Genomic DNA, 21,534 nt, shown 5'->3' on the forward strand with positions numbered 1-21,534 from the left:
TGGGTAGTATAGGGAGTCGTGCTGGGGGTAGATTTAGAGTTTGGGGTAGTGCAGTGGTGTTTGTGTAGAGTAGGGGGTCAGGCTGGAGGTAGATATAGGGTTAAGGGTAGTTCAGTAGTGTTTGTGTAGTGTAGGGGGTCGTGCAGGGGTAGTGTTTTAGGAATAGGGTAGTGCAGTGGTGTTTGAGTAGTGTTTGCGGGTTCGTGCTGGGTGTAGTTTTTTAGGGTTTAGGGTAGTACAGAGGTGTTTGTGTAGTGTAGTGGGCAAGCATGGGTAGTGTTTTAGGGTTTAGGGTAGTGCAGTGGTGTTTGTGTAGTGTAGGGGGTAGTGTTTTAGGGTTTCGGGTAGTGCAGTGGTGTTTGTGTAGTGTAGGGGGTCATGCTGGGGTATTGTTTTAGGGTAAAGGATAGTGCAGTGGTGTTTGTGTAGTGTAGTGGGTTGTGTTTTAAGGTTTAGGGTAGTGCAGTGGTGTTTGTGTAGTGTAGGGGGTAGTGTTTTAGGGTTTAGGGTAGTGCAGTGGTGTTTATGTAGTGTAGGGGGTCGTGCTGGGGGTAGATTTAGGGTTTAGGGTAGTGCAGTGGTGTTTGGGTACTGTATGGGGTCATGCTGGGGTTTTGTTTTAGGGTTTAGGGTAGTGCAGAGATGTTTGGGTAGTGTAGGGGGTCATGCTGGGGGAGTGTTTAGGGTTTAGGGTAGCGCAGTGGTGTTTGGGTAGTGTAGGGGGTCGTGGTGGGGGTAGTGTTTTAGGGTTTAGGGAAGTGCAGTGGTGTTTGGGTAGTGTAGGGGGTTGTGTTTTAGGATTTAGCGTAGCGCAGTGGTGTTTGGGTAGTGTAGGGGTCATGCTGGGGGTGGTGTTTTAGGGTTTAGGGTAGCGCAGTGGTGTTTGGGTATTGTAGGGGGTCGTGCCGGAGGAAGTATTTTAGGGTTTAGGGTAGCGCAGTGGTGTTTGGGTAGTGTAGGGGGTCGTGCCGGGGTAGTGTTTTAGGGTTTAGGGTAGCGCAGTGGTGTTTGGGTAGTGTAGAGGGTCGTGCCAGGGGTAGTGTTTAGGGTAGTGCAGTGGTGGTTTGGTAGTGTAGGGGGTCGTGCCGGGGGTAGTGTTTTAGGGTTTTGGGTAGCGCAGTGGTGTTTGGGTAGTGTACGGGGTCATGCCGGGGGTAGTGTTTTAGGGTTTAGGGTAGTGCAGTGATGTTTGGGTAGTGTAAGGGGTCGTGCTGGGGGTAGATTTAAGGTTTAGGGTAGTGCAATGGTGTTTGTGTAGTGTAGCGGGTAGTGCTGGGGGTAATGTTTTAGGGATTAGGGTAGTTCAGTGGTGTTTGTGTAGTATAGGGGGTCGTGCTGCGTGTAGTGTTTTAGGGTTTTGGGTAGTGCAGTGCTGTTTGTGTAGTGTATGGGGTAGTGTTTTAGGGTTTAGGGCAGTGCAGTGGTGTTTATGTAGTGTAGGGGGTCGTGCTGGGGGTAGTGTTTTAGGGTTTAGGGTAGTGCAGTGGTGTTTGTGTAGTGTAGGGGTTGTGCTGGGGGTAGTGTTTTAGGGTTTAGGGTAGTGCAGTGGTGTTTTTGTAGTGTAGGGGGTCGTGCTGGGGGTAGTGTTTTAGGGTTTAGGGTAGCGCAGTGGTGTTTGGGTAGTGTAGGTTGTCGTGCTGGGGTAGTGTTTTAGGGTTTAGGGTAGCGCAGTGATGTTTGGGTAGTGTAGGGGGTCATGCTGGGGGTAGTGTTTTAGGGTTTAGGGTAGCGCAGTGGTGTTTGGGTAGTGTAGGGTGTCGTGCTGGGGTAGTGTTTTAGGGTTTAGGGTAGCGCAGTGGTTTTTGGGTAGAGTAGGGGGTCATGCTGGGGGTAGTGTTTTAGTGTTTAGGGTAGCGCAGTGGTGTTTGGGTAGTGTAGGTGTTCGTGCTGGGGGTAGATTTAAGGTTTAGGGTAGTGCAATGGTGTTTGTGTAGTGTAGGGGGTAGTGTTGGGGGTAATGTTTTAGGGATTAGGGTAGTTCAGTGGTGTTTGTGTAGTATAGGGGGTCGTGCTGCGTGTAGTGTTTTAGGGTTTTGGGTAGTGCAGTGCTGTTTGTGTAGTGTATGGGGTAGTGTTTTAGGGTTTAGGGCAGTGCAGTGGTGTTTATGTAGTGTAGGGGGTCATGCTGGGGGTAGTGTTTTAGGGTTTAGGGTAGTGCAGTGGTGTTTGTGTAGTGTAGGGGTTGTGCTGGGGGTAGTGTTTTAGGGTTTAGGGTAGTGCAGTGGTGTTTTTGTAGTGTAGGGGGTCGTGCTGGGGGTAGTGTTTTAGGGTTTAGGGTAGCGCAGTGGTGTTTGGGTAGTGTAGGGTGTCGTGCTGGGGTAGTGTTTTAGGGTTTAGGGTAGCGCAGTGATGTTTGGGTAGTGTAGGGGGTCATGCTGGGGGTAGTGTTTTAGGGTTTAGGGTAGCGCAGTGGTGTTTGGGTAGTGTAGGGTGTCGTGCTGGGGTAGTGTTTTAGGGTTTAGGGTAGCGCAGTGGTTTTTGGGTAGAGTAGGGGGTCATGCTGGGGGTAGTGTTTTAGTGTTTAGGGTAGCGCAGTGGTGTTTGGGTAGTGTAGGGGTTCGTGCTGGGGTATTGTTTTAGGGTTTAGGGTAGCGCATTGGTGTTTGTGTAGTGTAGGGGTCGTGATGGGGGTAGATTTAGGGTTTAGGGTAGCGCAGTGGTGTTTGTGCAGAGTAGGGGGTCGTGCTGGGGGTAGATATACGGTTAAGGGCAGTGCAGTGGTGTTTGTGTAGTGTAGGGGGTCGTGCGAGGTAGGGTTTTAGGAATAGGGTAGTGCAGTGGTGTTTGGGTAGTGTAGGGGGTTGTGCTAGGGGTAGATTTAGGGTACTGCAGTGATGTTTGTGTAGTGTAGGGGGTCATGCTGGGGGTAGTGTTTTAGGGTTTAGGGTAGTGCAGTGGTGTTTGTGCAGTGTAGGGTGTAGTGTTTTAGGCTTTAGTGTAGTGCAGTGGTGTTTGGGTAGTGTAGGGGGTCGTGCTGGGGTAGATTTAGGGTTTAGGGTAGTGCAGTGGTGTTTGGGTAGTATAGGGGGTCGTGCTGGGGGTAGATTGGGTAGCACAGTGGTATTTGTGCAGTGTAGGGGTCGTGCTGGGGGTAGATTTAGGGTTTAGGGTAGTGCAGTGGTGTGTGTGTAGAGTAGGGGGCCGTGCTGGGGGTAGATATAGGGTTAAGGGTAGTGTAGTGGTGTTTGTGTAGTGTAGGGGGTCGTGCTGGGGTAGTGTTTTAGGAATAGGGTAGTGCAGTGGTGTTTGAGTAGTGTTTGCGGGTTCGTGCTGGGGGTAGTGTTTTAGGGTTTAAGGTAGCGGAATGGTGTTTGTGTAGTGTAGGGGGTCATGCTGGGGGTTCATTTAGGGTTTTGGGTAGCACAGTGGTGTTTGTGTAGAGTAGGGGGTCATGCTGGGGGTAGATATAGGGTTAAGGGTAGTGCAGTTGTGTTTGTGTAGTGTAGGGGGTCTTGCTGTGGTAGTGTTTTAGGAATAGGGTATTGCAGTGGTGTTTGGGTAGTGTAGGGGGTTGTGCTATGGGTAGATTTAGGGTTTAGGGTAGTGCAGTGGTGTTTGTGTAGTGTAGGGGGTCGTGCCTGGGGTAGTGTTTTAGGGTTTAGGGTAGTGCAGTGGTGTTTGTGTAGTGTAGGGGGTAGTGTTTTAGGCTTTAGTTTTGTGCAGTGGTGTTTGGGTAGTGTAGGGCATGGTGCTGGGGGTAGATTTAGGGTTTAGGGTAGTGCAGTGGTGTTTGTGTAGAGTAGGGTGTTGTGCTGGGGTAGATATAGGATTAAGGGTAGTGCAGTGGTGTTTGTGTAGTGTAGGGGTCGTGCTGTGGGTAGTGTTTTAGGGTTTAGGGTTGCGCAGTGGTGTTTGTGTAGTGTAGGGGGTTGTGCTGGGGGTAGATTTAGGGTTTAGGGTAGCCCAGTGGTGTTTGTGTAGAGTAGGGGGTCGTGCTGGGGGTAGATATAGGGTTAAGGGTTCTGCAGTGGTGCTTGTGTAGTGTAGGGGGTCATGCTGGGGGTAGTGTTTTAGGGTTTAGGGGAGTGCAGTGGTGTTTGTGTAGTGTAGGGGGTAGTGTTTTAGGCTTCAGTGTAGTGCAGTGGTGTTTGGGTAGTGTAGGGGGTCATGCTATAGGTAGATATAGGGTTTAGGGTAGTGCAGTCGTGTTTGGGTAGTATAGGGGGTCGTGCTGGGGGTAGATTTAGGGTTTAGGGTAGTGCAGTGGTGTTTGTGTAGAGTAGGGGGTTGTGCTGGGGTAGATTTAGGGTTTAGGGTAGTGCAGTGGTGTTTATGTAGTGTAGGGGTTCATGCTGGGGGTAGTGTTTTAGGGTAGTGCAGTGGTGTTTTTGCAGTGTAGGGTGTAGTGTTTTAGGCTTTAGTGTAGTGCAGTGGTGTTTGGGTAGTGTAGGGGGTCGTGCTGGGGTAGATTTAGGGTTTAGGGTAGTGCAGTGGTGTTTGGGTAGTATAGGGGGTCGTGCTGGGGGTAGATTTAGGGTTTAGGGTAGCGCAGTGGTATTTGTGTAGTGTAGGGGGTCTTGCTGTGGTAGTGTTTTAGGAATAGGGTATTGCAGTGGTGTTTGGGTAGTGTAGGGGGTTGTGCTATGGGTAGATTTAGGGTTTAGGGTAGTGCAGTGGTGTTTGTGTAGTGTAGGGGGTCGTGCCTTGGGTAGTGTTTTAGGGTTTAGGGTAGTGCAGTGGTGTTTGTGTAGTGTAGGGGGTCATGCTGGGGGTTCATTTAGGGTTTTGGGTAGCACAGTGGTGTTTGTGTAGAGTAGGGGGTCGTGCTGGCGGTAGATATAGGGTTAAGGGTAGTGCAGTTGTGTTTGTGTAGTGTAGGGGGTCTTGCTGTGGTAGTGTTTTAGGAATAGGTATTGCAGTGGTGTTTGGGTAGTGTAGGGGGTTGTGCTATGGGTAGATTTAGGGTTTAGGGTAGTGCAGTGGTGTTTGTGTAGTGTAGGGGGTCGTGCCTGGGGTAGTGTTTTAGGGTTTAGGGTAGTGCAGTGGTGTTTGTGTAGTGTAGGGGGGTAGTGTTTTAGGCTTTAGTGTAGTGCAGTGGTGTTTGGGTAGTGTAGGGCGTGGTGCTGGGGGTAGATTTAGGGTTTAGGGTAGTGCAGTGGTGTTTGTGTAGAGTAGGGTGTTGTGCTGGGGTCGATATAGGATTAAGGGTAGTGCAGTGGTGTTTGTGTAGTGTAGGGGGTCATGCTGGGGTAGTGTTTTAGGGTTTAGGGAAGTGCAGAGGTGTTTGGATAGTGTAGGGAGTCGTGCTGGGGGTAGTGTTTTAGGGTTTAGGGTTGTGCAGTGGTGTTTGTGTAGTGTAGGGGGTCGTGCTGGGGGTAGATTTAGGGTTTAGGGTAGCGCAGTGGTGTTTGTGTAGAGTAGGGGGTCGTGCTGGGGGTAGATATAGGGTTAAGGGTGCTGCAGTGGTGCTTGTGTAGTGTAGGCGGTCATGCTGGGGGTAGTGTTTTAGGGTTTAGGGGAGTGCAGTGGTGTTTGTGTAGTGTAGGGGGTAGTGTTTTAGGCTTTAGTGTAGTGCAGTGGTGTGTGGGTAGTGTAGGGGGTCATGCTATAGGTAGATTTAGGGTTTAGGGTAGTGCAGTGGTGTTTGGGTAGTATAGGGGGTCGTGCTGGGGGTAGATTTAGAGTTTGGGGTAGTGCAGTGGTGTTTGTGTAGAGTAGGGGGTCAGGCTGGAGGTAGATATAGGGTTAAGGGTAGTTCAGTAGTGTTTGTGTAGTGTAGGGGGTCGTGCTGGGGTAGTGTTTTAGGAAGAGGGTAGTGCAGTGGTGTTTGAGTAGTGTTTGCGGGTTCGTGCTGGGTGTAGTTTTTTAGGGTTTAGGGTAGTACAGAGGTGTTTGTGTAGTGTAGTGGGCAAGCATGGGTAGTGTTTTAGGGTTTAGGGTAGTGCAGTGGTGTTTGTGTAGTGTAGGGGGTAGTGTTTTAGGGTTTTGGGTAGTGCAGTGGTGTTTGTGTAGTGTAGGGGGTCATGCTGGGGTATTGTTTTAGGGTAAAGGATAGTGCAGTGGTGTTTGTGTAGTGTAGTGGGTTGTGTTTTAAGGTTTAGGGTAGTGCAGTGGTGTTTGTGTTGTGTAGGGGGTAGTGTTTTAGGGTTTAGGGTAGTGCAGTGGTGTTTATGTAGTGTAGGGGGTCGTGCTGGGGGTAGATTTAGGGTTTAGGGTAGTGCAGTGGTGTTTGGGTACTGTATGGGGTCATGCTGGGGTTTTGTTTTAGGGTTTAGGGTAGTGCAGAGATGTTTGGGTAGTGTAGGGGGTCATGCTGGGGGAGTGTTTAGGGTGTAGGGTAGCGCAGTGGTGTTTGGGTAGTGTAGGGCGTCGTGGTGGGGGTAGTGTTTTAGGGTTTAGGGAAGTGCAGTGGTGTTTGGGTAGTGTAGGGGGTCGTGTTTTAGGATTTAGCGTAGCGCAGTGGTGTTTGGGTAGTGTAGGGGTCATGCTGGGGGTGGTGTTTTAGGGTTTAGGGTAGCGCAGTGGTGTTTGGGTATTGTAGGGGGTTGTGCCGGAGGAAGTGTTTTAGGGTTTAGGGTAGCGCAGTGGTGTTTGGGTAGTGTAGGGGGTCGTGCCGGGGTAGTGTTTTAGGGTTTAGGGTAGCGCAGTGGTGTTTGGGCAGTGTAGAGGGTCATGCCAGGGCTAGTGTTTTAGTGTTTAGGGTAGTGCAGTGGTGTTTTGGTAGTGTAGGGGGTCGTGCCGGGGGTAGTGTTTTAGGGTTTTGGGTAGCGCAGTGGTGTTTGGGTAGTGTACGGGGTCATGCCGGGGGTAGTGTTTTAGGGTTTAGGGTAGGGCAGTGATGTTTGGGTAGTGTAAGGGGTCGTGCTGGGGGTAGATTTAAGGTTTAGGGTAGTGCAATGGTGTTTGTGTAGTGTAGGGGGTAGTGCTGGGGGTAATGTGTTAGGGATTAGGGTAGTTCAGTGGTGTTTGTGTAGTATAGGGGGTCGTGCTCCATGTAGTGATTTAGGGTTTTGGATAGTGCAGTGCTGTTTGTGTAGTGTATGGGGTAGTGTTTTAGGGTTTAGGGCAGTGCAGTGGTGTTTATGTAGTGTAGGGGGTCGTGCTGGGGGTAGTGTTTTAGGGTTTAGGGTAGTGCAGTGGTGTTTGTGAAGTGTAGGGGTTTTGCTGGGGGTAGTGTTTTAGGGTTTAGGGTAGTGCAGTGGTGTTTGTGTAGTGTAGGGGGTCGTGCTGGGGGTAGTGTTTTAGGGTTTAGGGTAGCGCAGTGGTGTTTGTGTAGTGTAGGGGGTCGTGCTGGGGGTAAATTTAGGGTTTAGGGTAGCGCAGTGGTGTTTGTGTAGTGTAGGGGGTAGTGTTTTAGGGTTTAGGGTAGTGCAGTGGTGTTTATGTAGTGCAGGGGGTCGTGCTGGGGGTAGTGTTTTAAGGTTTAGGGTAGTGCAGTGGCGTTTGGGTAGTGTAGGGGTCGTGCTGGGGATAGTGTTTTAGGGTTTAGGGTAGCGCAGTGGTGTTTGGGTAGTGTAGGGGGTTGTGCTATGGGTAGATTTAGGGTTTAGGGTAGTGCAGTGGTGTTTGTGTAGTGTAGGGGGTCGTGCCTGGGGTAGTGTTTTAGGGTTTAGGGTAGTGCAGTGGTGTTTTTGTAGTGTAGGGGGTAGTGTTTTAGGCTTTAGTGTAGTGCAGTGGTGTTTGGGTAGTGTAGGACGTGGTGCTGGGGGTAGATTGAGGGTTTAGGGTAGTGCAGTGGTGTTTGTGTAGAGTAGGGGGTTGTGCTGGGGTAGATATAGGATTAAGGGTAGTGCAGTGGTGTTTGTGTAGTGTAGAGGGTCATGCTGGGGTAGTGTTTTAGGGTTTAGGGTAGTGCAGAGGTGTTTGGGTAGTGTAGGGAGTCGTGCTGGGGGTAGTGTTTTAGGGTTTAGGGTAGCGGAGTGTTGTTTGCGTAGTGTAGGGGGTCGTGCTGGGGGTAGTGTTTTAGGGTTTAGGGTTGCGCAGTGGTGTTTGTGTAGTGTAGGGGGTCGTGCTGGGGGTAAATTTAGGGTTTAGGGTAGCGCAGTGGTGTTTGTGTAGAGTAGGGGGTCGTGCTGGGGGTAGATATAGGAATAAGGGTGCTGCAGTGGTGCTTGTGTAGTGTAGGGGGTCATGCTGGGGGTAGTGTTTTAGGGTTTAGGGGAGTGCAGTGGTGTTTGTGTAGTGTAGGGGGTAGTGTTTTAGGCTTCAGTGTAGTGCAGTGGTGTTTGGGTAGTGTAGGGGGTCATGCTATAGGTAGATTTAGGGTTTAGGGTAGTGCAGTGGTGTTTGGGTACTATAGGGGGTCGTGCTGTGGGTAGATTTAGAGTTTGGGGTACTGCAGTGGTGATTGTGTAGAGTAGGGGGTCAGGCTGGAGGTAGATATAGGGTTAAGGGTAGTTCAGTAGTGTTTGTGTAGTGTAGGGGGTCGTGCTGGGGTAGTGTTTTAGGAATAGGGTAGTGCAGTGGTGTTTGAGTAGTGTTTGCGGGTTCGTGCTGTGTGTAGTGTTTTAGGGTTTAGGGTAGTACAGAGGTGTTTGTATAGTGTAGGGGGCAAGCATGGGTAGTGTTTTAGGGTTTAGGGTAGTGCAGTGGTGTTTGTGTAGTGTAGGGGGTAGTGTTTTAGGGTTTCGGGTAGTGCAGTGGTGTTTGTGTAGTGTAGGGGGTCATGCTGGGGTATTGTTTTAGGGTAAAGGATAGTGCAGTGGTGTTTGTGTATTGTAGTGGGTTGTGTTTTAAGGTTTAGGGTAGTGCAGTGGTGTTTGTGTAGTGTAGGGGGTAGTGTTTTAGGGTTTAGGGTAGTGCAGTGGTGTTTATGTAGTGTAGGGGGTCGTGCTGGGGGTAGATTTAGGGTTTAGGGTAGTGCAGTGGTGTTTGGGTACTGTATGGGGTCATGCTGGGGTTTTGTTTTAGGGTTTAGGGTAGTGCAGAGATGTTTGGGTAGTGTAGGGGGTCATGCTGGGGGAGTGTTTAGGGTTTAGGGTAGCGCAGTGGTGTTTGGGTAGTGTAGGGGGTCGTGGTGGGGGTAGTGTTTTAGGGTTTAGGGAAGTGCAGTGGTGTTTGGGTAGTGTAGGGGGTCGTGTTTCAGGATTTAGCGTAGCACAGTGGTGTTTGGGTAGTGTAGGGGGTCATGCTGGGGGTGGTGTTTTAGGGTTTAGGGTAGCGCAGTGGTGTTTGGGTATTGTAGGGTGTCGTGCCGGAGGAAGTGTTTTAGGGTTTAGGGTAGCGCAGTGGTGTTTGGGTAGTGTAGGGGGTCGTGCCGGGGTAGTGTTTTAGGGTTTAGGGTAGCGCAGTGGTGTTTGGGTAGTGTAGAGGGTCGTGCCAGGGGTAGTGTTTTAGTGTTTAGGGTAGTGCAGTGGTGTTTTGGTAGTGTAGGGGGTCGTGCCGGGGGTAGTGTTTTAGGGTTTTGGGTAGCGCAGTGGTGTTTGGGTAGTGTACGGGGTCATGCCGGGGGTAGTGTTTTAGGGTTTAGGGTAGGGCAGTGATGTTTGGGTAGTGTAAGGGGTCGTGCTGGGGGTAGATTTAAGGTTTAGGGTAGTGCAATGGTGTTTGTGTAGTGTAGGGGGTAGTGCTGGGGGTAATGTTTTAGGGATTAGGGTAGTTCAGTGGTGTTTGTGTAGTATAGGGGGTCGTGCTGCATGTAGTGTTTTAGGGTCTTGGATAGTGCAGTGCTGTTTGTGTAGTGTTTGGGGTAGTGTTTTAGGGTTTAGGGCAGTGCAGTGGTGTTTATGTAGTGTAGGGGGTCGTGCTGGGGGTAGTGTTTTAGGGTTTAGGGTAGTGCAGTGGTGTTTGTGTAGTGTAGGGGTTGTGCTGGGGGTAGTGTTTTAGGGTTTAGGGTAGTGCAGTGGTGTTTGTGTAGTGTAGGGGGTCGTGCTGGGGGTAGTGTTTTAGGGTTTAGGGTAGCGCAGTGATGTTTGTGTAGTGTAGGGGGTAGTGTTTTAGGGTTTAGGGTAGTGCAGTGGTGTTTATGTAGTGTAGGGGGTCGTGCTGGGGGTAGTGTTTTAAGGTTTAGGGTAGTGCAGTGGTGTTTGGGTAGTGTAGGGGTCGTGCTGGGGATAGTGTTTTAGGGTTTAGGGTAGTGCAGTGTTTTTGTGTAGTGTAGGGGTTGTGCTAGGGGTAGGTTTAGGGTAGTGAAATGGTGTTTGTGTAGTGTAGGGGGTCGTGCTGGGGTAGTGTTTTAGGGTTTAGGGTAGTGCAGTGGTGTTTGTGTAGTGTAGGGGGTAGTGTTTTAGGGTTTAGTGTAGTGCAGTGGTGTTTGGGTAGTATAGGGGGGTCGTGCTGGGGGTAGTGTTTTAGGGTTTAGGGTAGCGCAGTGGTGTTTGGTTAGTGTAGGGGGTAGTGTTTTAGGGTTTAGGGTAGTGCAGTGGTGTTTGGGTAGTGTAGGGGCTGATGCTGGGGGTTGTGTTTTAGGGTTTACTGTAGGGGTCGTGCTGGGGGTAGTGTTTTAGGGTTTAGGGTAGCGCAGTGGTATATGGGTTAGTGTAGGGGTCATGCTGGGGGTAGTGTTTTAGGGCTTAGGGTAGTGCAGTGGTGTTTGTGTAGTGTAGGGGGTCGTGCTGGGGGTAGCTTTAAGGTTTAGGGTAGTGCAATGGTGTTTGTGTGGTATAGGGGGTCGTGCTTGGGGTTGGGTTTTAGGGTTTAGGGTAGTGCAGTGGTGTTTGTGTAGTGTAGGGGGTCGTGCTGGGGATAGGGTTTTAGGGTTTAGGGTAGTGCAGTGGTGTTTGTGTAGTGTAGGGGGTAGTGTTTTAGGGTTTAGGGTAGTGCAGTAGTGTTTATGTAGTGTAGGGGGTCGTCCTGGGGGTAGTGTCTTAGGGTTTAGGGTAGCGCAGTGGTGTTTGGGTGTGTAGGGTGTCGTGCTGGGGTAGTGTTTTAGGGTTTAGGGTAGCGCAGTGATGTTTGGGTAGTGTAGGGGGTCATGCTGGGGGTAGTGTTTTAGGGTTTAGGGTAGCGCAGTGGTGTTTGGGTAGTGTAGGGTGTCGTGCTGGGGTAGTGTTTTAGGGTTTAGGGTAGCGCAGTGGTGTTTGGGTAGTGTAGGGGTTTGTGCTGGGGGTATTGTTTTAGGGTTTAGGGTAGCGCATTGGTGTTTGTGTAGTGTAGGGGTCGTGATGGGGGAAGATTTAGGGTTTAGGGTAGCGCAGTGGTGTTTGTGTAGAGTAGGGGGTCGTGCTGGGGGTAGATATACGGTTAAGGGCAGTGCAGTGGTGTTTGTGTAGTGTAGGGGGTCGTGCGGGGTAGGGTTTTAGGAATAGGGTAGTGCAGTGGTGTTTGGGTAGTGTAGGGGGTTGTGCTAGGGGTAGATTTAGGGTAGTGCTTGGTGTTTGTGTAGTCTAGGGGGTCATGTTGGGGGTAGTGTTTTAGGGTTTAGGGTAGTGCAGTGGTGTTTGTGCAGTGTAGGGTGTAGTGTTTTAGGCTTTAGTGTAGTGCAGTGGTGTTTGGGTAGTGTAGGGGGTCGTGCTGGGGTAGATTTAGGGTTTAGGGTAGTGCAGTGGTGTTTGGGTAGTATAGGGGGTCGTGCTGGGGGTAGATTTAGGGTTTAGGGTAGCACAGTGGTATTTGTGTAGTGTAGGGGTCGTGCTGGGGGTAGATTTAGGGTTTAGGGTAGTGCAGTGGTGTGTGTGTAGAGTAGGGGGCCGCGCTGGGGGTAGATATAGGGTTAAGGGTAGTGTAGTGGTGTTTGTGTAGTGTAGGGGGTCGTGCTGGGGTAGTGTTTTAGGAATAGGGTAGTGCAGTGGTGTTTGAGTAGTGTTTGCGGGTTCGTGCTGGGGGTAGTGTTTTAGGGTTTAAGGTAGCGGAATGGTGTTTGTGTAGTGTAGGGGGTCATGCTGGGGGTTCATTTAGGGTTTTGGGTAGCACAGTGGTGTTTGTGTAGAGTAGGGGGTCATGCTGGGGGTAGATATAGGGTTAAGGGTAGTGCAGTTGTGTTTGTGTAGTGTAGGGGGTCTTGCTGTGGTAGTGTTTTAGGAATAGGGTATTGCAGTGGTGTTTGTGTAGAGTAGGGGGTTGTGCTGGGGTAGATTTAGGGTTTTGGGTAGTGCAGTGGTGTTTGTGTAGTGTAGGGGTTCATGCTGGGGGTAGTGTTTTAGGGTAGTGCAGTGGTGTTTGTGCAGTGTAGGGTGTAGTGTTTTAGGCTTTAGTGTAGTGCAGTGGTGTTTGGGTAGTGTAGGGGGTCGTGCTGGGGTAGATTTAGGGTTTAGGGTAGTGCAGTGTTGTTTGGGTAGTATAGGGGGTCGTGCTGGGGGTAGATTTAGGGTTTAGGGTAGCGCAGTGGTATTTGTGTAGTGTAGGGAGTCGTGCTGGGGGTAGATTTAGGGTTTAGGGTAGTGCAGTGGTGTGTGTGTAGAGTAGGGGGCCGTGCTGGGGGTAGATATAGGGTTAAGGGTAGTGTAGTGGTGTTTGTGTAGTGTAGGGGGTCGTGCTGGGGCAGTGTTTTAGGAATAGGGTAGTGCAGTGGTGTTTGAGTAGTGTTTGCGGGTTCGTGCTGGGGGTAGTGTTTTAGGGTTTAAGGTAGCGCAATGGTGTTTGCGTAGTGTAGGGGGTCATGCTGGGGGTTCATTTAGGGTTTTGGGTAGCACAGTGGTGTTTGTGTAGAGTAGGGGGTCGTGCTGGGGGTAGATATAGGGTTAAGGGTAGTGCAGTTGTGTTTGTGTAGTGTAGGGGGTCTTGCTGTGGTAGTGTTTTAGGAATAGGGTATTGCAGTGGTGTTTGGGTAGTGTAGGGGGTTGTGCTATGGGTAGATTTAGGGTTTAGGGTAGTGCAGTGGTGTTTGTGTAGTGTAGGGGGTCGTGCCTGGGGTAGTGTTTTAGGGTTTAGGGTAGTGCAGTGGTGTTTGTGTAGTGTTGGGGGTAGTGTTTTAGGCTTTAGTGTAGTGCAGTGGTGTTTGGGTAGTGTAGGGCATGGTGCTGGGGGTAGATTTAGGGTTTAGGGTAGTGCAGTGGTGTTTGTGTAGAGTAGGGTGTTGTGCTGGGGTAGATATAGGATTAAGGGTAGTGCAGTGGTGTTTGTGTAGTGTAGGGGGTCATGCTGGGGTAGTGTTTTAGGGTTTAGGGTAGTGCAGAGGTGTTTGGGTAGTGTAGGGAGTCGTGCTGGGGGTAGTGTGTTAGGGTTTAGGGTAGCGGAGTGGTGTTTGCGTAGTGTAGGGGGTCGTGCTGAGGGTAGTGTTTTAGGGTTTAGGGTTGCGCAGTGGTGTTTGTGTAGTGTAGGGGGTCATGCTGGGGGTAGATTTAGGGTTTAGGGTAGCGCAGTGGTGTTTGTGTAGAGTAGGGGGTCGTGCTGGGGGTAGATATAGGGTTAAGGGTACTGCAGTGGTGCTTGTGTAGTGTAGGGGTCATGCTGGGGGTAGTGTTTTAGGGTTTAGGGGAGTGCAGTGGTGTTTGTGTAGTGTAGGGGGTAGTGTTTTAGGCTTCAGTGTAGTGCAGTGGTGTTTGGGTAGTGTAGGAGGTCATGCTATAGGTAGATTTAGGGTTTAGGGTAGTGCAGTGGTGTTTGGGTAGTATAGGGGGTTGTGCTGGGGTAGATTTAGGGTTTAGGGTAGTGCAGTGGTGTTTGTGTAGTGTAGGGGTTCATGCTGGGGGTAGTGTTTTATTGTAGTGCAGTGGTGTTTGTGCAGTGTAGGGTGTAGTGTTTTAGGCTTTAGTGTAGTGCAGTGGTGTTTGGGTAGTGTAGGGGGTCGTGCTGGGGTAGATTTAGGGTTTAGGGTAGTGCAGTGGTGTTTGGGTAGTATAGGGGGTCGTGCTGGGGGTAGATTTAGGGTTTAGGGTAGCGCAGTGGTGTTTGTGTAGAGTAGGGGGTCGTGCTGGGGTAGATATACGGTTAAGGGCAGTGCAGTGGTGTTTGTGTAGTGTAGGGGGTCGTGCGGGGTAGGGTTTTAGGAATAGGGTAGTGCAGTGGTGTTTGGGTAGTGTAGGGGGTTGTGCTAGGGGTAGATTTAGGGTAGTGCTTGGTGTTTGTGTAGTGTAGGGGGTCATGCTGGGGGTAGTGTTTTAGGGTTTAGGGTAGTGCAGTGGTGTTTGTGCAGTGTAGGGTGTAGTGTTTTAGGCTTTAGTGTAGTGCAGTGGTTTTTGGGTAGTGTAGGGGGTCGTGCTGGGGTAGATTTAGGGTTTAGGGTAGTGCAGTGGTGTTTGGGTAGTATAGGGGGTCGTGCTGGGGGTAGATTTAGGATTTAGGGTAGCACAGTGGTATTTGTGTAGTGTAGGGGTCGTGCTGGGGGTAGATTTAGGGTTTAGGGTAGTGCAGTGGTGTGTGTGTAGAGTAGGGGGCCGCGCTGGGGGTAGATATAGGGTTAAGGGTAGTGTAGTGGTGTTTGTGTAGTGTAGGGGGTCGTGCTGGGGTAGTGTTTTAGGAATAGGGTAGTGCAGTGGTGTTTGAGTAGTGTTTGCGGGTTCGTGCTGGGGGTAGTGTTTTAGGGTTTAAGGTAGCGGAATGGTGTTTGTGTAGTGTAGGGGGTCATGCTGGGGGTTCATTTAGGGTTTTGGGTAGCACAGTGGTGTTTGTGTAGAGTAGGGGGTCATGCTGGGGGTAGATATAGGGTTAAGGGTAGTGCAGTTGTGTTTGTGTAGTGTAGGGGGTCTTGCTGTGGTAGTGTTTTAGGAATAGGGTATTGCAGTGGTGTTTGTGTAGAGTAGGGGGTTGTGCTGGGGTAGATTTAGGGTTTTGGGTAGTGCAGTGGTGTTTGTTTAGTGTAGGGGTTCATGCTGGGGGTAGTGTTTTAGGGTAGTGCAGTGGTGTTTGTGCAGTGTAGGGTGTAGTGTTTTAGGCTTTAGTGTAGTGCAGTGGTGTTTGGTTAGTGTAGGGGGTCGTGCTGGGGTAGATTTAGGGTTTAGGGTAGTGCAGTGGTGTTTGGGTAGTATAGGGGGTCGTGCTGGGGGTAGATTTAGGGTTTAGGGTAGCGCAGTGGTATTTGTGTAGTGTAGGGAGTCGTGCTGGGGGTAGATTTAGGGTTTAGGGTAGTGCAGTGGTGTGTGTGTAGAGTAGGGGGCCGTGCTGGGGGTAGATATAGGGTTAAGGGTAGTGTAGTGGTGTTTGTGTAGTGTAGGGGGTCGTGCTGGGGCAGTGTTTTAGGAATAGGGTAGTGCAGTGGTGTTTGAGTAGTGTTTGCGGGTTCGTGCTGGGGGTAGTGTTTTAGGGTTTAAGGTAGCGCAATGGTGTTTGCGTAGTGTAGGGGGTCATGCTGGGGGTTCATTTAGGGTTTTGGGTAGCACAGTGGTGTTTGTGTAGAGTAGGGGGTCGTGCTGGGGGTAGATATAGGGTTAAGGGTAGTGCAGTTGTGTTTGTGTAGTGTAGGGGGTCTTGCTGTGGTAGTGTTTTAGGAATAGGGTATTGCAGTGGTGTTTGGGTAGTGTAGGGGGTTGTGCTATGGGTAGATTTAGGGTTTAGGGTAGTGCAGTGGTGTTTGTGTAGTGTAGGGGGTCGTGCCTGGGGTAGTGTTTTAGGGTTTAGGGTAGTGCAGTGGTGTTTGTGTAGTGTAGGGGGTAGTGTTTTAGGCTTTAGTGTAGTGCAGTGGTGTTTGGGTAGTGTAGGGCATGGTGCTGGGGGTAGATTTAGGGTTTAGGGTAGTGCAGTGGTGTTTGTGTAGAGTAGGGTGTTGTGCTGGGGTAGATATAGGATTAAGGGTAGTGCAGTGGTGTTTGTGTAGTGTAGGGGGTCATGCTGGGGTAGTGTTTTAGGGTTTAGGGTAGTGCAGAGGTGTTTGGGTAGTGTAGGGAGTCGTGCTGAGGGTAGTGTGTTAGGGTTTAGGGTAGCGGAGTGGTGTTTGCGTAGTGTAGGGGGTCGTGCTGAGGGTAGTGTTTTAGGGTTTAGGGTTGCGCAGTGGTGTTTGTGTAGTGTAGGGGGTCATGCTGGGGGTAGATTTAGGGTTTAGGGTAGCGCAGTGGTGTTTGTGTAGAGTAGGGGGTCGTGCTGGGGGTAGATATAGGGTTAAGGGTACTGCAGTGGTGCTTGTGTAGTGTAGGGGTCATGCTGGGGGTAGTGTTTTAGGGTTTAGGGGAGTGCAGTGGTGTTTGTGTAGTGTAGGGGGTAGTGTTTTAGGCTTCAGTGTAGTGCAGTGGTGTTTGGGTAGTGTAGGAGGTCATGCTATAGGTAGATTTAGGGTTTAGGGTAGTGCAGTGGTGTTTGGGTAGTATAGGGGGTTGTGCTGGGGTAGATTTAGGGTTTAGGGTAGTGCAGTGGTGTTTGTGTAGTGTAGGGGTTCATGCTGGGGGTAGTGTTTTATTGTAGTGCAGTGGTGTTTGTGCAGTGTAGGGTGTAGTGTTTTAGGCTTTAGTGTAGTGCAGTGGTGTTCGGTAGTGTAGGGGGTCGTGCTGGGGTAGATTTAGGGTTTAGGGTAGTGCAGTGGTGTTTGGGTAGTATAGGGGGTCGTGCTGGGGGTAGATTTAGGGTTTAGGGTAGCGCAGTGGTGTTTGTGTAGAGTAGGGGGTCGTGCTGGGGGTAGATATACGGTTAAGGGCAGTGCAGTGGTGTTTGTGTAGTGTAGGGGGTCGTGCGGGGTAGGGTTTTAGGAATAGGGTAGTGCAGTGGTGTTTGGGTAGTGTAGGGGGTTGTGCTAGGGGTAGATTTAGGGTAGTGCTTGGTGTTTGTGTAGTGTAGGGGGTCATGCTGGGGGTAGTGTTTTAGGGTTTAGGGTAGTGCAGTGGTGTTTGTGCAGTGTAGGGTGTAGTGTTTTAGGCTTTAGTGTAGTGCAGTGGTGTTTGGGTAGTGTAGGGGGTCGTGCTGGGGTAGATTTAGGGTTTAGGGTAGTGCAGTGGTGTTTGGGTAGTATAGGGGGTCGTGCTGGGGGTAGATTTAGGGTTTAGGGTAGCACAGTGGTATTTGTGTAGTGTAGGGGTCGTGCTGGGGGTAGATTTAGGGTTTAGGGTAGTGCAGTGGTGTGTGTGTAGAGTAGGGGGCCACGCTGGGGGTAGATATAGGGTTAAGGGTAGTGTAGTGGTGTTTGTGTAGTGTAGGGGGTCGTGCTGGGGTAGTGTTTTAGGAATAGGGTAGTGCAGTGGTGTTTGAGTAGTGTTTGCGGGTTCGTGCTGGGGGTAGTGTTTTAGGGTTTAAGGTAGCGGAATGGTGTTTGTGTAGTGTAGGGGGTCATGCTGGGGGTTCATTTAGGGTTTTGGGTAGCACAGTGGTGTTTGTGTAGAGTAGGGGGTCATGCTGGGGGTAGATATAGGGTTAAGGGTAGTGCAGTTGTGTTTGTGTAGTGTAGGGGGTCTTGCTGTGGTAGTGTTTTAGGAATAGGGTATTGCAGTGGTGTTTGTGTAGAGTAGGGGGTTGTGCTGGGGTAGATTTAGGGTTTTGGGTAGTGCAGTGGTGTTTGTGTAGTGTAGGGGTTCATGCTGGGGGTAGTGTTTTAGGGTAGTGCAGTGGTGTTTGTGCAGTGTAGGGTGTAGTGTTTTAGGCTTTAGTGTAGTGCAGTGGTGTTTGGGTAGTGTAGGGGGTCGTGCTGGGGTAGATTTAGGGTTTAGGGTAGTGCAGTGGTGTTTGGGTAGTATAGGGGGTCGTGCTGGGGGTAGATTTAGGGTTTAGGGTAGCGCAGTGGTATTTGTGTAGTGTAGGGAGTCGTGCTGGGGGTAGATTTAGGGTTTAGGGTAGTGCAGTGGTGTGTGTGTAGAGTAGGGGGCCGTGCTGGGGGTAGATATAGGGTTAAGGGTAGTGTAGTGGTGTTTGTGTAGTGTAGGGGGTCGTGCTGGGGCAGTGTTTTAGGAATAGGGTAGTGCAGTGGTGTTTGAGTAGTGTTTGCGGGTTCGTGCTGGGGGTAGTGTTTTAGGGTTTAAGGTAGCGCAATGGTGTTTGCGTAGTGTAGGGGGTCATGCTGGGGGTTCATTTAGGGTTTTGGGTAGCACAGTGGTGTTTGTGTAGAGTAGGGGGTCGTGCTGGGGGTAGATATAGGGTTAAGGGTAGTGCAGTTGTGTTTGTGTAGTGTAGGGGGTCTTGCTGTGGTAGTGTTTTAGGAATAGGGTATTGCAGTGGTGTTTGGGTAGTGTAGGGGGTTGTGCTATGGGTAGATTTAGGGTTTAGGGTAGTGCAGTGGTGTTTGTGTAGTGTAGGGGGTCGTGCCTGGGGTAGTGTTTTAGGGTTTAGGGTAGTGCAGTGGTGTTTGTGTAGTGTAGGGGGTAGTGTTTTAGGCTTTAGTGTAGTGCAGTGGTGTTTGGGTAGTGTAGGGCATGGTGCTGGGGGTAGATTTAGGGTTTAGGGTAGTGCAGTGGTGTTTGTGTAGAGTAGGGTGTTGTGCTGGGGTAGATATAGGATTAAGGGTAGTGCAGTGGTGTTTGTGTAGTGTAGGGGGTCATGCTGGGGTAGTGTTTTAGGGTTTAGGGTAGTGCAGAGGTGTTTGGGTAGTGTAGGGAGTCGTGCTGGGGGTAGTGTGTTAGGGTTTAGGGTAGCGGAGTGGTGTTTGCGTAGTGTAGGGGGTCGTGCTGAGGGTAGTGTTTTAGGGTTTAGGGTTGCGCAGTGGTGTTTGTGTAGTGTAGGGGGTCATGCTGGGGGTAGATTTAGGGTTTAGGGTAGCGCAGTGGTGTTTGTGTAGAGTAGGGGGTCGTGCTGGGGGTAGATATAGGGTTAAGGGTACTGCAGTGGTGCTTGTGTAGTGTAGGGGTCATGCTGGGGGTAGTGTTTTAGGGTTTAGGGGAGTGCAGTGGTGTTTGTGTAGTGTAGGGGGTAGTGTTTTAGGCTTCAGTGTAGTGCAGTGGTGTTTGGGTAGTGTAGGAGGTCATGCTATAGGTAGATTTAGGGTTTAGGGTAGTGCAGTGGTGTTTGGGTAGTATAGGGGGTTGTGCTGGGGTAGATTTAGGGTTTAGGGTAGTGCAGTGGTGTTTGTGTAGTGTAGGGGTTCATGCTGGGGGTAGTGTTTTATTGTAGTGCAGTGGTGTTTGTGCAGTGTAGGGTGTAGTGTTTTAGGCTTTAGTGTAGTGCAGTGGTGTTTGGGTAGTGTAGGGGGTCGTGCTGGGGTAGATTTAGGGTTTAGGGTAGTGCAGTGGTGTTTGGGTAGTATAGGGGGACGTGCTGGGGGTAGATTTAGGGTTTAGGGTAGCGCAGTGGTATTTGTGTAGTGTAGGGGGTCGTGCTGGGGGTAGATTTAGGGTTTAGGGTAGTGCAGTGGTGTGTGTGTAGAGTAGGGGGCCGTGCTGGGGGTAGATATAGGGTTAAGGGTAGTGTAGTGGTGTTTGTGTAGTGTAGGGGGTCGTGCTGGGGTAGTGTTTTAGGAATAGGGTAGTGCAGTGGTGTTTGAGTAGTGTTTGCGGGTTCGTGCTGGGGTAGTGTTTTAGGGTTTAAGGTAGCGCAATGGTGTTTGTGTAGTGTAGGGGGTCATGCTGGGGGTTCATTTAGGGTTTTGGGTAGCACAGTGGTGTTTGTGTAGAGTAGGGGGTCATGCTGGGGTAGATATGGTTAAGGGTAGTGCAGTTGTGTTTGTGTAGTGTAGGGGGTCTTGCTGTGGTAGTGTTTTAGGAATAGGGTATTGCAGTGGTGTTTGGGTAGTGTAGGGGGTTGTGCTATGGGTAGATTTAGGGTTTAGGGTAGTGCAGTGGTGTTTGTGTAGTGTAGGGGGTCGTGCCTGGGGTAGTGTTTTAGGGTTTAGGGTAGAGCAGTGGTGTTTGTGTAGTGTAGGGGGTAGTGTTTTAGGCTTTAGTGTCGTGCAGTGGTGTTTGGGTAGTGTAGGGCGTGGTGCTGGGGGTAGATTTAGGGTTTAGGGTAGTGCAGTGGTGTTTGTGTAGAGTAGGGGGTTGTGCTGGGGTAGATATAGGATTAAGGGTAGTGCAGTGGTGTTTGTGTAGTGTAGGGGGTCATGCTGTGGTAGTGTTTTAGGGTTTAGGGTAGTGCAGAGGTGTTTGGGTAGTGTAGGGAGTCGTGCTGGGGGTAGTGTTTTAGGGTTTAGGGTAGCGGAGTGTTGTTTGCGTAGTGTAGGGGGTCGTGCTGGGGGTAGTGTTTTAGGGTTTAGGGTTGCGCAGTGGTGTTTGTGTAGAGTAGGGGGTCGTGCTGGGGGTAGATATTGGGTTAAGGGTGCTGCAGTGGTGCTTGTGTAGTGTAGGGGGTCATGCTGGGGGTAGTGTTTTAGGGTTTAGGGGAGTGCAGTGGTGTTTGTGTAGTGTAGGGGGTAGTGTTTTAGGCTTCAGTGTAGTGCAGTGGTGTTTGGGTAGTGTAGGGGGTCATGCTATAGGTAGATTTAGGGTTTAGGGTAGTGCAGTGGTGTTTGGGTAGTATAGGGGGTCGTGCTGGGGGTAGATTTAGAGTTTGGGGTAGTACAGTGGTGTTTGTGTAGAGTAGGGGGTCATGCTGGAGGTAGATATAGGGTTAAGGGTAGTTCAGTAGTGGTTGTGTAGTGTAGGGGGTCGTGCTGGGGTAGTGTTTTAGGAATAGGGTAGTGCAGTGGTGTTTGAGTAGTGTTTGCGGGTTCGTGCTGGGTGTAGTGTTTTAGCGTTTAGGGTAGTACAGAGGTGTTTGTGTAGTGTAGGGGGCAAGCATGGGTAGTGTTTTAGGGTTTAGGGTAGTGCAGTGGTGTTTGTGTAGTGTAGGGGGTAGTGTTTTAGGGTTTCGGGTAGTGCAGTGGTGTTTGTGTAGTGTAGGGGGTCATGCTGGGGTATTGTTTTAGGGTAAAGGATAGTGCAGTGGTGTTTGTGTAGTGTAGTGGGTTGTGTTTTAAGGTTTAGGGTAGTGCAGTGGTGTTTGTGTAGTGTAGGGGGTAGTGCTTTAGGATTTAGGGTAGTGCAGTGGTGTGTATGTAGTGTAGGGGGTCGTGCTGGGGGTAGATTTAGGGTTTAGGGTAGTGCAGTGGTGTTTGGGTACTGTATGGGGTCATGCTGGGGTTTTGTTTTAGGGTTTAGGGTAGTGCAGAGATGTTTGGGTAGTGTAGGGGGTCATGCTGGGAGAGTGTTTAGGGTTTAGGGTAGCGCAGTGGTGTTTGGGTAGTGTAGGGGGTCGTGGTGGGGGTAGTGTTTTAGGGTTTAGGGAAGTGCAGTGGTGTTTGGGTAGTGTAGGGGGTCGTGTTTTAGGATTTAGCGTAGCGCAGTGGTGTTTGGGTAGTGTAGGGGGTCATGCTGGGGTTGGTGTTTTAGGGTTTAGGGTAGCGCAGTGGTGTTTGGGTATTGTGGGGGGTCGTGCCGGAGGAAGTGTTTTAGGGTTTAGGGTAGCGCAGTGGTGTTTGGGTAGTGTAGGGGGTCGTGCCGGGGTAGTGTTTTAGGGTTTAGGGTAGCGCAGTGGTGTTTGGGTAGTGTAGAGGGTCGTGCCAGGGGTAGTGTTTTAGTGTTTAGGGTAGTGCAGTGGTGTTTTGGTAGTGTAGGGGGTCGTGCCGGGGGTAGTGTTTTAGGGTTTTGGGTAGCGCAGTGGTGTTTGGGTAGTGTACGGGGTCATGCCGGGGGTAGTGTTTTAGGGTTTAGGGTAGGGCAGTGATGTTTGGGTAGTGTAAGGGGTCGTGCTGGGGGTAGATTTAAGGTTTAGGGTAGTGCAATGGTGTTTGTGTAGTGTAGGGGGTAGTGCTGGGGGTAATGTTTTAGGGATTAGGGTAGTTCAGTGGTGTTTGTGTAGTATAGGGGGTCGTGCTGCATGTAGTGTTTTGGATAGTTCAGTGCTGTTTGTGTAGTGTATGGGGTAGTGTTTTAGGGTTTAGGGCAGTGCAGTGGTGTT

This window comes from Triturus cristatus, chromosome 8, assembly GCF_964204655.1.
Source record: "Triturus cristatus chromosome 8, aTriCri1.1, whole genome shotgun sequence".
Taxonomy (NCBI): Eukaryota; Metazoa; Chordata; class Amphibia; order Caudata; family Salamandridae; genus Triturus; species Triturus cristatus.